Source organism: Sphaerodactylus townsendi, linkage group LG05 (assembly GCF_021028975.2).
Source record: "Sphaerodactylus townsendi isolate TG3544 linkage group LG05, MPM_Stown_v2.3, whole genome shotgun sequence".
Classification (NCBI taxonomy): domain Eukaryota; kingdom Metazoa; phylum Chordata; class Lepidosauria; order Squamata; family Sphaerodactylidae; genus Sphaerodactylus; species Sphaerodactylus townsendi.
The window spans coordinates 109,677,549-109,690,499 of record NC_059429.1 but is presented as its reverse complement, the minus strand read 5'-3'; the positions used below and the strand labels follow the sequence as shown (position 1 = coordinate 109,690,499).

The 12,951-nt window shown below is 46.6% G+C and overlaps 1 protein-coding gene across 4 annotated transcripts in view; it reads right to left on the bottom strand.

The window, feature by feature from the left end:
* SRC (SRC proto-oncogene, non-receptor tyrosine kinase) overlaps positions 1-11,297 on the bottom strand; it is a 104,955-nt gene extending 93,658 nt beyond the window's left edge. Inside the window, exon 1 of one of the 4 annotated variants that reach the window (XM_048496398.1) lies at positions 10,628-11,297. The gene's annotated coding sequence lies outside the window, so the exon portion shown is untranslated. The remainder of the gene's footprint in view (positions 1-10,627) is intronic. The other 3 variants (XM_048496399.1, XM_048496401.1, XM_048496400.1) reach the window with 3 other exon arrangements.
* Between the last annotated feature and the right edge of the window lie 1,654 nt (positions 11,298-12,951).

The following is a 12,951-nucleotide window of genomic DNA, read 5'->3' as shown; positions in this document are numbered from 1 at the left end:
TCTTAGCCAGTTCAATATATTGTTAATCTTTGATCAGTATGAGCCCAGTTGCTCTCTTCGGCAACTCTAGCAGGATTCAGAATGGAATATACCCCCCTCTCCAGTTAGCCAGCTAAGGGTTGTGTCAAATGGAAAATCTGATCACTTAGAGATAAAATGCAAGAAAGAATGAGTGGAAACAGTCACTGCCACGCGACGGCAATTTAATCTTTTGGGAGGACTGCATGTTATACTGTTGGCAAAAGTAAACAGCTAAACTTTCCTGCTTCTTCAGGCGGCAGGTGAACAGATGCACGCGTGTTTGAATGGTGAGCATTCCCCTGAGCATAAAATAACCCACCTTGCCCAGGAAGAAGCTTCAGCCTAGATTTCTGGCGAATAAAAATTCACCCTCCACACATGCAGAAATTTAAAATATTCCCCCCTCCTCCATGCACATGCAGAAATTTTAAATGGAATCTAACCCAGTGGTTCTCAACCTGGGGGTTGGGACCCCTTTGGGGGTCGAACAACCCTTTCACAGGGGTCGCCTAAGACTTTCTGCACCAGTGTTCTCCATCTGTAAAATGGATAAATGTTAGGGTTGGGGGTCACCACAACATGAGGAACTGTATTAAAGGGTCGCGGCATTAGGAAGGTTGAGAGCCACTGATCCAACCTGTTCATCTGACTAATACTGCTAGAAATTATCTAACTGCTCGTTTGCTGGTTCATTAACATCTCCTCAGATCAGTGGTGGTGAACCTTTGGCACTCCAGATGTTATGGACTACAATTCCCATCAGCCCCTGCAAGCATGGCCAATTGGAATTGTAGTCCATAACATCTGGAGTGCCAAAGGTTTGCCACCATGGGATTAGGGTTTCCAGCTTCTAGGTGGGGGTTGGAGATCTCCTGAACAGCTTTCCAGATGATGGACATCCATTCTTCCAGAAAAATGGCTGCTTTGGAGTGTGAACTCTATCATATTATACCCCTACTGAGGCTCCTCTCCATCCCAAAACTCACCCTCCTCATGTTCCACCCCCAAATCTCTAAGAATTTCCCAACTTGGACTTGGGAACCCTACTTCTGACACATACTGAAGTTTTTGAGCAATTGTGAACAACAGTTTGCCTATTTCTGCCCTACAAAATGCTTCCTATTCTAGCAAATGGTTCCAAGGCATAATAAAGTTTAAGACAAGCTGGACCTAAACCACTGAGGTTAAACAAAAAAAAGTGACAGAAGTCAAAGGGGAGACTGTAACTACAAGGAGTTTTTAACACCCACTAAAATTAAAGATCACTGGAAGGGTTTTCAGAGGGCTGTGAGAAAAGAGGATAGAGGAAGTGAGGTCATCTGGGAATTCATTTTGAGCCGATAAAGGAACAAGCTAGAAAAGGAGCTGCAAAAAGCAGACAGCACAGGAAACAATAGATCTTTAGATAGCCTTTCAAATTTCCTCAAGCAGTGCCAAAAAATGCAGTCATTAGTAGAAGTGGCTCAGAGAGAGAGAGAGAATTAAATTCAGTCTGAGGTCTCCCTTCTCAAAAGAGGGGTGTGTGAACAGAAAAAAATTGCAAAAAAAGAGAGTTTATTTATTGTTTAGATTTAAATCCCACCCTCCCCCGGCATAGCACAGCACAGGGTAGCTCATAACCACAAACATAATATACTATAGTTTGTTAAAAACACAACTATAATACACTTCATTCCATCTACAAGCAGAACAGCCCAGTAGATGAAGCTCAAGTCAAGCTAGGGCAGTGGCAGCGAACCTATGGCACTCCAGATGTTCATGGACATGCTGGCAGGGGCTGATGGGAATTGTAGTCCATGAACATCTGAAGTGCCATAGGTTCACCACCATGGTGCTAGGGTGTTATGTATCATTTCAAAGTCACTCTGGGCTAGATCAGCATGCAGATCCCTCCTCAAATGAGGAGGATGAAAGCCAAGAGGAGGAGTGAGCTGGACACTTAACATCGCAGAAGGGGTCAGAGCAAGCCTGCTCACCCTGATAACCAGCCCTGACTTCAGACCTGGCCCTGAACCATCTCAGCCCTGCTGGAGGATTCACTGGTGTAATCAGGCATGGCACCTTTAAGTACCAGCAGCCAGTTTCGGGAGGGCTGAATCTCCACCCCCTTGCAGTAACATTTGAAGTGTCAGACCACCCACACAGCCTTTGCTGGAACAAATATCCCACAATATTTATGGGATAGTTTGGATCCAGTTCTTGCTTTACTCTCAGACTTTGGCATTGGGCAATTCTCATTAGATCTAATGCACCAGAAGTTCTCTGGCCCAAGTCCCACTGGAATGAATGGGAGCTCTTGTACACTGGGAAGGAACTATGCCTTTAAAACCAGAAAACATCCCTCCAATACCTAGTCGATGAAAGAAGTCACAGTCAATTAGCCAGAGCTGTTTTCTGGTTGAAAAAGGCTTCACAAGTCCAGTGTAGGGTAACAAAACTGATGATGGGATGGAGATCATGTCCTAGGAGGAGAGGCTGAAAAAGCTGGGACTGTCTACACTGGAGGAAAAAAGCTTGTGAGGTGATAAGATTGTTGAATGGCATGCGGAGGCACACGAAGGGTGGATATATTTTCAGTCATGCTAGATGACAGGACTCGGATTCCAGCCAAGGAGGATTCATCTAAATCAGAGGAATAACCTCTTGATGTGTGTTGACACTGGAACAGTCTAACTTGTGAGGTGATGGGTTCTTTCAATGTTGAAGGTTTTTAAATACCAATTGGATATTTACTTGTTGGGAATATTACAGCTATACAGTGGCGTATCTGCCTAGGGACAAGGGGTACCCCTTGTCCCCGGGCGCCACTCTTCTGGTCACATGGGGGGCGCAAAATCGGCCCCCCACGTGACCAGGAAGTCCTACTGTCTCGTCGTTTTTGCAAGCCTCGACCCCGTCCGAGGCACGCAAAAATGACGAGACAGCAGGACTTCCTGCTGCCTCCAAGCCCCACCCCCCCAGCCTCAGTGCTTATAAAAGAAGGTCTCCGAGGCCGGAACTGCAGTCTCTTCTGGCCTGCCCGGAGGGGAGGCCAGAAGAGACTGCAGGCTGCTGGCTAGAAGCCCAGCCAGCAGGGGGAGTCTGGGGGGGAAGTGGGCACCCTAAACCTTGCCCATGTCCATGGTGACATGGGCAGGGTCGAGGGCAGTGGGGCGGAGCTGAGGTGGGCGGGGCAGGGGGAGAGCCTGGGGGCGTCGTGGAGACAATTTGTCTCCGGGCACCATTTACCCCTGGTACGCTTCTGCAGCTATAGTTCCTCTACTGGCATGGAGTTGAAGTAGATGACCCAGTGGTCCCCAAGAAGAACATAAGAAAGAGCCTGCTGGATCAGACCATGAGAACTCTGAGATCAGATAAACAGACAGACATTTGGACTATTTAGACAGGGGCTGAAAAATCCACATATTGGCTCAGTCACATCTTTAGAGAGCTTACAGCAGCAATGGTAGCACAGAGTTTTTACTGGTTTATATGGACTAGCACCAATTAGAAGATGAACTTAACTGACAAAAATACTGCCAACAGGAATATAAAGCTGCGGGGTGCATCTAAAGATCTGGAGAAATATTTTTGCACACATCTGGACATAGGTGAGCAGAAGTTCAGCCAATCATTTCCTTCTCTATCCAAAAGTTTACATACCTGATAGACTATCTCACCCTACATATATATCCCTGCTTGCCAACTTAGGTTAGCTAAGAAGTTCCTTCTGACTATTGTTTGTGTTTGCCAAAGGACAAAGGCTTTCATTACGACATTGTGTTTTACCACAACAATCTCTGGAATAGCCTTCTGGAAGAAACTGCAATGGCTCCAACCTTTTGGTCTATCTGACAAGTATGCTGGACTGTTCAGTTTAGAACGTTAACAAAAGTCCAACAGTACCTTAAAGACTAACAAAATTTATTTCAATATGAATTTTTGAGAGCCCTAGCTCATTTCTTCAGGTATATAGAAATCCAAATCCTAAAGGAAGAAAAGCAGTAGTTAAAGGAAGAAAAGGAGCAGTTACTTCTAAAGGTTTGTTTTGAAGGGTGATAGCTGGAGTTGACTGAAATAGGGGTTTTTTTACATTACAGTGGAACCTTGGTTTCCATTGGTAACCCATTCGGAAACACCCGATGAAAACCGAAACAGATGAAAACCGAGGCTACATAGTCAGAGCAGGAGAAACGCAAAAGTCGCAGCAAATTTCGTTGGCACGCTGAGGAAATCTGAGGCAACCAACGAAAACTGAGACAAAAATGACCAAAAACAATCGACAAAAAAGAAATTGACGAAAAATGATGCTGCTGATGACCAAGGTTCCACTGTATTTTACAATGCTTTCTTTTTGTTTACTTATTATTGATTAGGGGCTCTTCTCCTGCTTGCTCTGCTCAGCAACCCCGTCACTCACTGTTCTCATGACATTAAATGGTAGCCTGACTACTGAATGAGTAGTCCTGCCTCCAGCTAAAAGAACTGAGCAGTTCTGCATGAATCAACAGCAAGAGTGAACCTCTTTAGTTGGCCAGCTACATGAAAAATTAGATTTGGAACGAATGGCTTACCCCACCTTTCTCCACAATGAAGACCCAAAGTGGCTTATGTTCTTCTCTTCTCTATTTCATTCCTGCAACTACTCTATGAGACAGGTAAGGGAGAGGAAACAGGACCAGCATAAGTTCACCCAGCAAGCTTCTCTGGCCAAAGTGTGATTCAAACTCCCACAACTGTTCTGAATTTGGTGATCAAATTTCAAATGCCTAGATTGGTTTTCTAATGAGTTATGCCTACCACAAACAGAGAATCTTGGCTTCCCTTGCAAATAGCATGGAAGCATCTGCAGAAACCCAGGCCAGGATGTTCCTGGTCCCTTCATTTTTGGCACTGCACCTTCCATGATCATCCTGGTGGCCAAATCTGAGACTCCTAGCCTCATTTTATGAGTTATGTGTGCAACAGATACATCCTTTTATTACTACAGATTTGGGCAAGCTTCCTTGAACCATCAGCAGAAGCATAATCCAGATTTTAGATATGTGAAAGAAACAACCATTCTGCACTCATTTTATGTCCTCAAGATGATGCATATCTCTCAGCAAAGGTTACTTGGTAGGACATATATGACCCTCTCTTGCCAATCAAGAGCTGGCAGGGTGAAACGTTCCTTCGGAATCAGGCAAGGTGATTCAGTGCTTCAAATGGATACCTCAAGGCAACAGCCAAGTCATCTTTGAAGGAGGGAAATTCCAGACTTCACAGATGAGCAAGTTCCCAGTGACTTTCCAATGATTGATGAACTTCCATGGCAGAAAAAAATGGTTTGATTTTCAGTATGGGTGCTATTTCAATGGAGTCGAAGTTTGTTAATTCCCCATATTAAGTCTGTTCAAATGGGACAGTCAGGGGTGGGTACAGGAAATATCACTGATTTCTGCCCCCTGTTTTCAATGCGTCTTTATTATTACTGAAAGGAAAATATGGCACATCTTCCCGTGGCGAGAGATCCTGACGTTGGGCAGCTTGCTCATCTCTAGGCAAATCTGAAAGTCCCCATTTGTCATTATGGAGAAGCACGGTATACAGGAAACATATACTACCATAAAATTTAAATGCCTTACATTTATCATGGTTTAACCATCTTTCAAGCTATGTTACTGCTTTCACAGGTCAAGATGGGCAGAAAAGATACGGATTTCCATAGAAGACATGTTTGCACAACTTTAAAGGCAGAAAAGCTGAATCACTTTCCTGGCGATAAGTCAGTTTGATTTTGAAGCCATCTGTTCTCTCTTGCCTCATCAGATCTACTGGGCATGTGGGGGAAGGGAGAAGACCAAGAAGAAATACGTCCTAATTATGGCAGAAAGACTTACTGGCTATCAGTTCTTATCCTTAAAGCTGATTAAACAATCCGAAGAAAAGTTTTGTCCTCAGAAACTGAGGACTAGAAGACTTTTAGACAAGAAAATTGATGAAAGTCAAGAGAATCCTACCAAAGAGTTGCCTTAATATATCTGTTTTTGTTGTTCCCTCCCAATTCTACAATTCCACTTTCTCTCAAAATGCCTCCATACACAGCTCCAAAAAGCCATTCTGGCTTCAAACAAAGGATTTCATTAAATAGCTTAGTAGTGTGTTGCTCCTTTGGAGTGCCTGAAGCTCTGTCTTCCATGATAATGGTCAGATGGGGGATCATCCATCCAAACACACAGTTTCAGGTTGATTAGCACTTTGATCCCAGGCACTATTTGATCTTCAGTCAATGGATCCCTGTAGGCACTTCCATATGGATGTTCAGCCAACACTGCGAATGGAGTCTGTCAACTGATATAAAATACTTTTTGAAATAACCAAGCTTCTTATAAATACAGAATGAGAAAACACTAAGAGCAGGTGTCATGCAAAGTGCAGAGTGTTAGATTAGGGTCAAAGTCTTAGGTTCAGCTCTACACTATGCCACACAGCTCACTGGAAGGCCTAACTGCAGAATATGTTCCACTGGATATGTCCCTGATTTGGGTTGTAGATGTGTTCTAGAAGTACCATGTTGATTGAATGTGAGGAGGCCCAATTTGGATCAAGATCATGACATCTGGTCTCAGCATGTTCCATTTTCCTGACCTGAAATGGTCCCAGGGACCTGCTATTGACTTGTTTTTAGATATATATCTATCAGTGGCATGGGGGGGGCAGAAATGGCGTCCCCCAGAGCACCCCCCACCCACTTAGTTGAGTTTAGCTGGCTGTAAAAAGCAGCCCACTGAAAAAGTAGCCTGGTGGGAACTACACTTCCCAGGAGATCTTGCGAGGCACTGCAGGCGGGAGGGGGGGGGGGGGCTGAGGCCCAGTCACTTCTGGGAAGGGGGATCTGGGCAGGCCTTGGCCTGGGCAGTGCACGCACCTTGTGCCGAGGCTCAGCCATGCCCCTCCTCCTTCCCAGAAGGTATCAGAGGCGGGGAGCAGTGACACTGCCTGCTATGTCTCCCATAGAACCCAGGGCATTTGTCCCCGGATGTCCCCGTGGCAGCTATGCCACTGATACCTATGGATACAGCACATGTCCATTTCCCCAGAGGACTAATGGTAGCTCTCCAAGACCACTTCAGGTTAGAAAAACAGCACTGGGTAGAAGTTTAAGCCCTCTCTCTCAACATTCCAAAGTCAAATTGCTGATTCCCCCCCCCCCACACACACACACAAAAGGAATGATCCAGGCTAGCCTGCTCTCATCATATCTCAAAAGCTAAACAGGGTCAGCCCTGTTTAGTACTTAGAAAGAAAGTCCAGGATTATTCTTCAGATCCAGGAATGGCAGGATCTCTAATCACCCCTTGCCTTGAAAACCCTGTGGCTTTTCATAAGTTGGTTACAGCTTGAAAGCACTTTACACGCACACATGCAAAAAAAGAAGAAGCAGAGGGCTACCACAACACATTTGTGACGACAAGACTCAGACACATCCTCCAGGAAGGGAAATGTTAACACGTAGCTGTGTTCTAAGTGACCTTGGGACAACCGCTGTCTGTCTCATCCTAAACTATCTCATAGGATCAGTCTGAGTAAAAGCAGAATCATTTATGTTTCCCTGAACTCCTTGGAGGAAAGATGGAGTAAAAATCTAACAAATGCACACTGCCAACTGAATGTCACCCCCCCCCCCCAAGCTTTTAAAATAACCAGTCTAGTTTAAGCCCAGAAGGAACAGCCACCACCCCCTGACTAGTTACAACTGGGAAGAATATTTCCCAATGAATCATTTTCATCATTGCCTTGTAAGAGTTCTGCAAACCAGAGGAGTAGCTGAGCAATGCCACTTTAGAACTACTCATACCTTAACAGGATTACTTTTTTTTTTACTAGTAATAGGATTACTTAATAGGACTATTATTTTTTAGACAATTGAACACTACTAATTTAATTTCAATGGCCAACAAGCATGTAAATGATGGAAAACAAATTATTTCCAGCACAACAGATTTAGAGGGAACTCGCAGTATGTTCATATGTGGTAACTTATTTGTGTGAAGCAGCCACAGCCAACCAGACATAATGGAGTTTTCAATGCAACTATTTTTAACATAATACTTAGTGGTGAAGCCACATTTGTGACATTTGTCTGTGAGTCAGAGCATTGAGCAATTGCATCACGAGACACTAGGAGATAGATGTGTGAGTCAGTACTTCTAAATGTTTTATCTCCGGTAACTCTCCTTTTTTAACACGGGGCCAGCCATGCTAGCCTGTAGCAGCCTAAACAAAGAAACCTTATGGCATCTTTAAAAGGATAACATTTATTGTTATAAGCAGTACATGAAGGGCATGAACTATGCCCCAATAAATGTGCTAGTCCTTAAGATGACATTGGAAGACGATATGTCCCACTCTTTTTGGCTTGATAACACAATTTTATTCTTCCAGGAAGAGTATTTGATCCTGTTGAATCGAGCAGGTAGGCCAATGCATCAGCAGCTAACTGGCAGCAGCACCCAGGGAGAGAAACGAGAACACAACTTACTTGCCCATTTACTATTCTGTGAAATGATAGTTCAAATCTGATGAAAGACAATCTAATGAAAGTTAGATCTGCCAACAGCAATTCAACACAATAATCAACTGGTCAAGAATACAACAACTGAAATGGTAATTTAACTCCAATATTACAAGGTCCTTGTAGGACTACCTCCTCTATCAACCCAAGTGTGAACTGAAATGATCTGATAAAGGCCTGATTCAAGGAGGTGGTTTTGACCTTTAAATCTGTGGAACTGCCTCCGCTACCAACCTGCCTGGGTTAACTCTGCAGAGAAAACACCCATGGCTTCATTTAATTTGCTGATGTTTTACCCAGACAGTTTGAATTTCTGTTTAAATAACTATGTGTTGTTCCTGCCCTCTTCCCATTGATTTGTGTAACTTCAAAAGTCTTAGTCACCTTGTGAAAATGGAATGGTGGCATAGAAATTCCGTCAAAAAATAAATGGGCGTTTCATATTTCCAAATGTTAAACCTCTGTTAACAGTGGGCTATCACTATTCCAAGACAGGCTGGAGTGGACTGAAGGAAAAGACTCATCATAGTAGCCCTTAAGAAAATCTCTCTATCAAAATGTGAAGCAAGACAGAGGCAAAGGGTAGACAATGTACACATGAAGCTACGAATATACTACATAACTCACCCTTTGCTATTATATCCATATTCACATTTATGTAGCACTTTTTAAGTGTTCACAGTGCTTCACTTGCATTTCCCCAGGCCATCTTTACACCAGTCTGCAATATAATACCTGATATTACTCCCAGTATATCAGCCCAGGCTGAGAGAACACCCGGTGACTTTGGGGCAGGGGGGAAATTGAACAGAGACTTCCCATTTTGCAGCTCATACTTTTACCAGACTAAACACTTCAAACATTTTTGTTTGAGGCAGCTGGGAGGAGGGCTGGACCCCTCAGTGGAGCAGCCAGCCAGCTCTTCACTCGATAGCATCACAGAACCATGCCTACAAAGGCCATGCTGAACATCCCAGGGGACCAGGTACTCATAACCACTTCAAGCCCAGTCCCTTGACAAGATAAACCAACACAGAAAGACCTAAGATTCCCCGCTAAACACACACACAAACCAATTGCAAACACCGGCCAATGCATTCTCCAGGAAGCTACTCTGGAGTTAACCACACCAGGGGTTCTTGCAATTTTTATGAAGGGCACACACACACATTCCCCAGACCCATGTCTGCCCCCCCCCCGCCCAAGATTTAGGAGAACTGTCTCAAACCTTACGAATGACAGACGCGGTGACAATGGAGGGTCTTATATGTGTGACACCTCCTCCAGCTGCTTCCAAAAAACTTGAGACACCAGAAGTTCCAGGAAGAAGCAGCACCACTTGTTTCTTAGCACAAAGAATAGCTGCCCGGCTTTCCACCAGATCAAAGCCTTCTCCCCATTTAAGGCGTGACCGCGCTGGAAGGCAGGGATGTGGGCGGGCGCCCTCCTAATACTACGAGCACGCAGAGACACACCTTCCTCCCTCCCCCCCGCCCTCAAGTCCCCCTGAAAATGAGCAAGTGTAAAAGGAGACGGACCGGAAAAATCATAGCAGCGGGCATTATTAATATTGCATGGTTTGGCCTAGATATGACTTGTCCCCCCCGCTACCCTTCTGTCCTTGTTTATTTCCCCCAAGATTGAAAATGCACTACGGAGAACGGAGGGAGGGTCTCCACTGACGTAGCGGACCCGGACCCTCACCAAAGGCGGGATCATAACAAAAGATAGTGAATCGGCGCAAGTTGCGCATCAGGCTTCGCCGCCGGCTCATCCTCCACACAAAAAAGCCCCAAACCCGGCCAGGGAGAAGAAAAAGAGGGAGGCAGAGACAATACCTCCCTTTGCCTCCTTTCCGAAAAGAATCCCCCCGATCCTTAAGCAGGGGGAAATGACTGCTGCGGTTGCAAAGGAGGAGCAATAACAGAGGGATTCCCACCTCCCCTGCTCCGAATCAACGCAGCTCCCCGGGTCGACCGCAGCCCAGGGCTCGTCAATCCCACACGCCGTAGTCTCGAGGCCAGCCGCGGGCCCCCTCTTGCAAACCGCGCCGGTCGCAGAGTCTCTCACCTTCGGATCGCCTCCTTCTCCCTGCAGCCTCCGACAGGCAGATGCGGGCGGGCGGCGGTCTCCTCCGTCTCTCCTCGCTGGCGGAGCAGAGGGCAGTGCACGATCCCCGACGGGAGAGTGGGAGCGCGGGGCTGGAGAGCGCCGAGGAGCTCAGGCGCTCTCCGGCTGGCTCATCCCGGCGCACGAACTGGAAGGAGGAGGAGGAGCGAGGAAGCGGCGCGCCGGGCTTTGTGCGGAGCCAGCCAGCGAATGGGCGGGGGCGGGGGGTCTCTCGCCGCCTTTCCCGGACGCACTTCAGCCTGTCTACTGATTAGACCGCCCCGCCGGCCCCTTCTTCCCGGCGAATGGCTGGAGAGGACGATTGCAACTTGGAGCGGGCTGGAGGAGGGATGTCCACGGAGCAAGTCCACGCCCGGCTGGGACTCGAGTGTCTGCTTGGGCTCCTCTTGCTGCCCAAAGGGAAATCTCGGCGCCCGGACCGCGCACGCGCCCCCTCCCACGTCCCGGGTCAGTCCGTGTCGGGCCGGTTCCCTTCCCCTTTCCCCCGGGTTGCCTGCTTTTATGCTGCTGGCGAGCCGAGCCTGCCCTCCCCCTTCCAAAAAAGGAACATGGCAGCAAAAACCGGAAGCAGCTTTCAAGAAAGAGAGGGAAGGAAAGATTCCCGGCGCTCGTCTCAGTTGAGCCGGAGGGGGTGGGGTGGGGGCTCCCGGGTGCAAAGCCCGGGGAAGGGAACAGGCGCCCGGTGCTTCGTCTGCCCGGAGGAGGCCGGCTGCTGCTGGTCGTTCCCGGCAGGCGCCTGCGTGGAGGTCAGCTGTAGGTAAGGGAGGAGCCGCCGTCGAAGTCGGAGAATGGAAGAAGAGTTCCCGGTAGTTCTTTCCTCAGGTTTTGCAACTGCTTTAAAATTATGCTCTCGCCCGAGTAGGCGTGTAGGAGTTTGCCTCTGTGGAGCCCGATCCTGTGCATGCTTTACTTGAAAAGGGTGATAATTCCACAGGTGGATGTTGAACTTGTTTGTGGCACAGGGCAGCCAGCCTCCAGGTGGAACCTGGGGATCCTTGGAAGTATAGCTCATCTCCAGACTGCAGTGATCAGTTCCCCTGCAGAAAACGGGCGCTTTGGAGAGTGGACTCTACTGTGTCATGCCCCTGGTCCTCCCCAGGCTCCATCCCCAAATATCCAGAAATTTCCCAGCCTGGAGCTGGCCACCCTCCCCCCTCATCCTCTCCAGTGGGCAGGGGAGACTGGGCAATCCCGTGGCCACAAGAACAAACAGGCGGATTCAGGACAAACAGTGCTGCTGACCAGGTTTTGGGTGCAGCAATAAAGATTTCTCACTTGTTATAATAAAACGGGAATTGGATAACACTTACATTTCATTCGTCTTTCAGGTGCCACCTGACTCCTGTTTTGTTTTGTTTGCTGCCACAAACTGCACTATCTGCAACACATGAAACTGCCGTATACTAAATCGCACCCTTGATCCATCAAAATCTATGTTGTTTACCTAGACTGACAGCAGTTCTCCAGGTCTCAGCCAGAGTTCTTTCTCATCACCTGCAGCCTGGTCCTTTTAAACCAGCCAGGTGATGCTGTGGATTCATGCTGAGACATTCTGGATGCAAAATAAAGACTCTTCCACTGAGCCACAACCCCGCCTCCCTCCCATACAGGTAACTATTTTAACAAAACTCATAACCCAAATAATTATCTTAGCATAATGAGTGAATGACCTTGTTTTTTCATTATTAGATTTGGATCACACAGTATTAAAATTCACCCTTCACTTTCTGAGCCCCCTTAAGCCTTTTATTTTCATACCTTGTATGCATAAAGTCTGCACAGGTAGGAGCTACTCAGAGTGTCAGAAGAACAGGCTCTGCTCCACAAAACCTGGGTAAGATTAAAACACTGTTAATCTTTGTTTTGTCCTTGGAAGTGAGCTAAATGGGGCTTAGCCTAGCTAAATGGCTATAGGTCCTATCTATGCGTACCCAGAAAGATATCCTATTGAGTTAAATAGAACTTACTGTTAAGTAAATGTACGTAGGATTACAGTTTATCATCCTGTGCCTGTTTACGCCGAAGGTACTGGATTTAATGGGATTTACTCTCAAGAAAGTAAGCTCCTTTACTGGGGTGTGGGGTTCTACTGGTTTAAATGAAATGGTGGTTCAAATAAGAAGCATGGAGAGTGTTGAAACTTCAGTCTGAATGAAAGTTGCCTGCCTGCCCCGTTTTTTAAAAAATAGTGTCAGACTAGGATCCGGGATACCCAGGTTTGAATCCTCACGTTTGCACAGAAGCTTGCAGGGTAACTTTGGGCC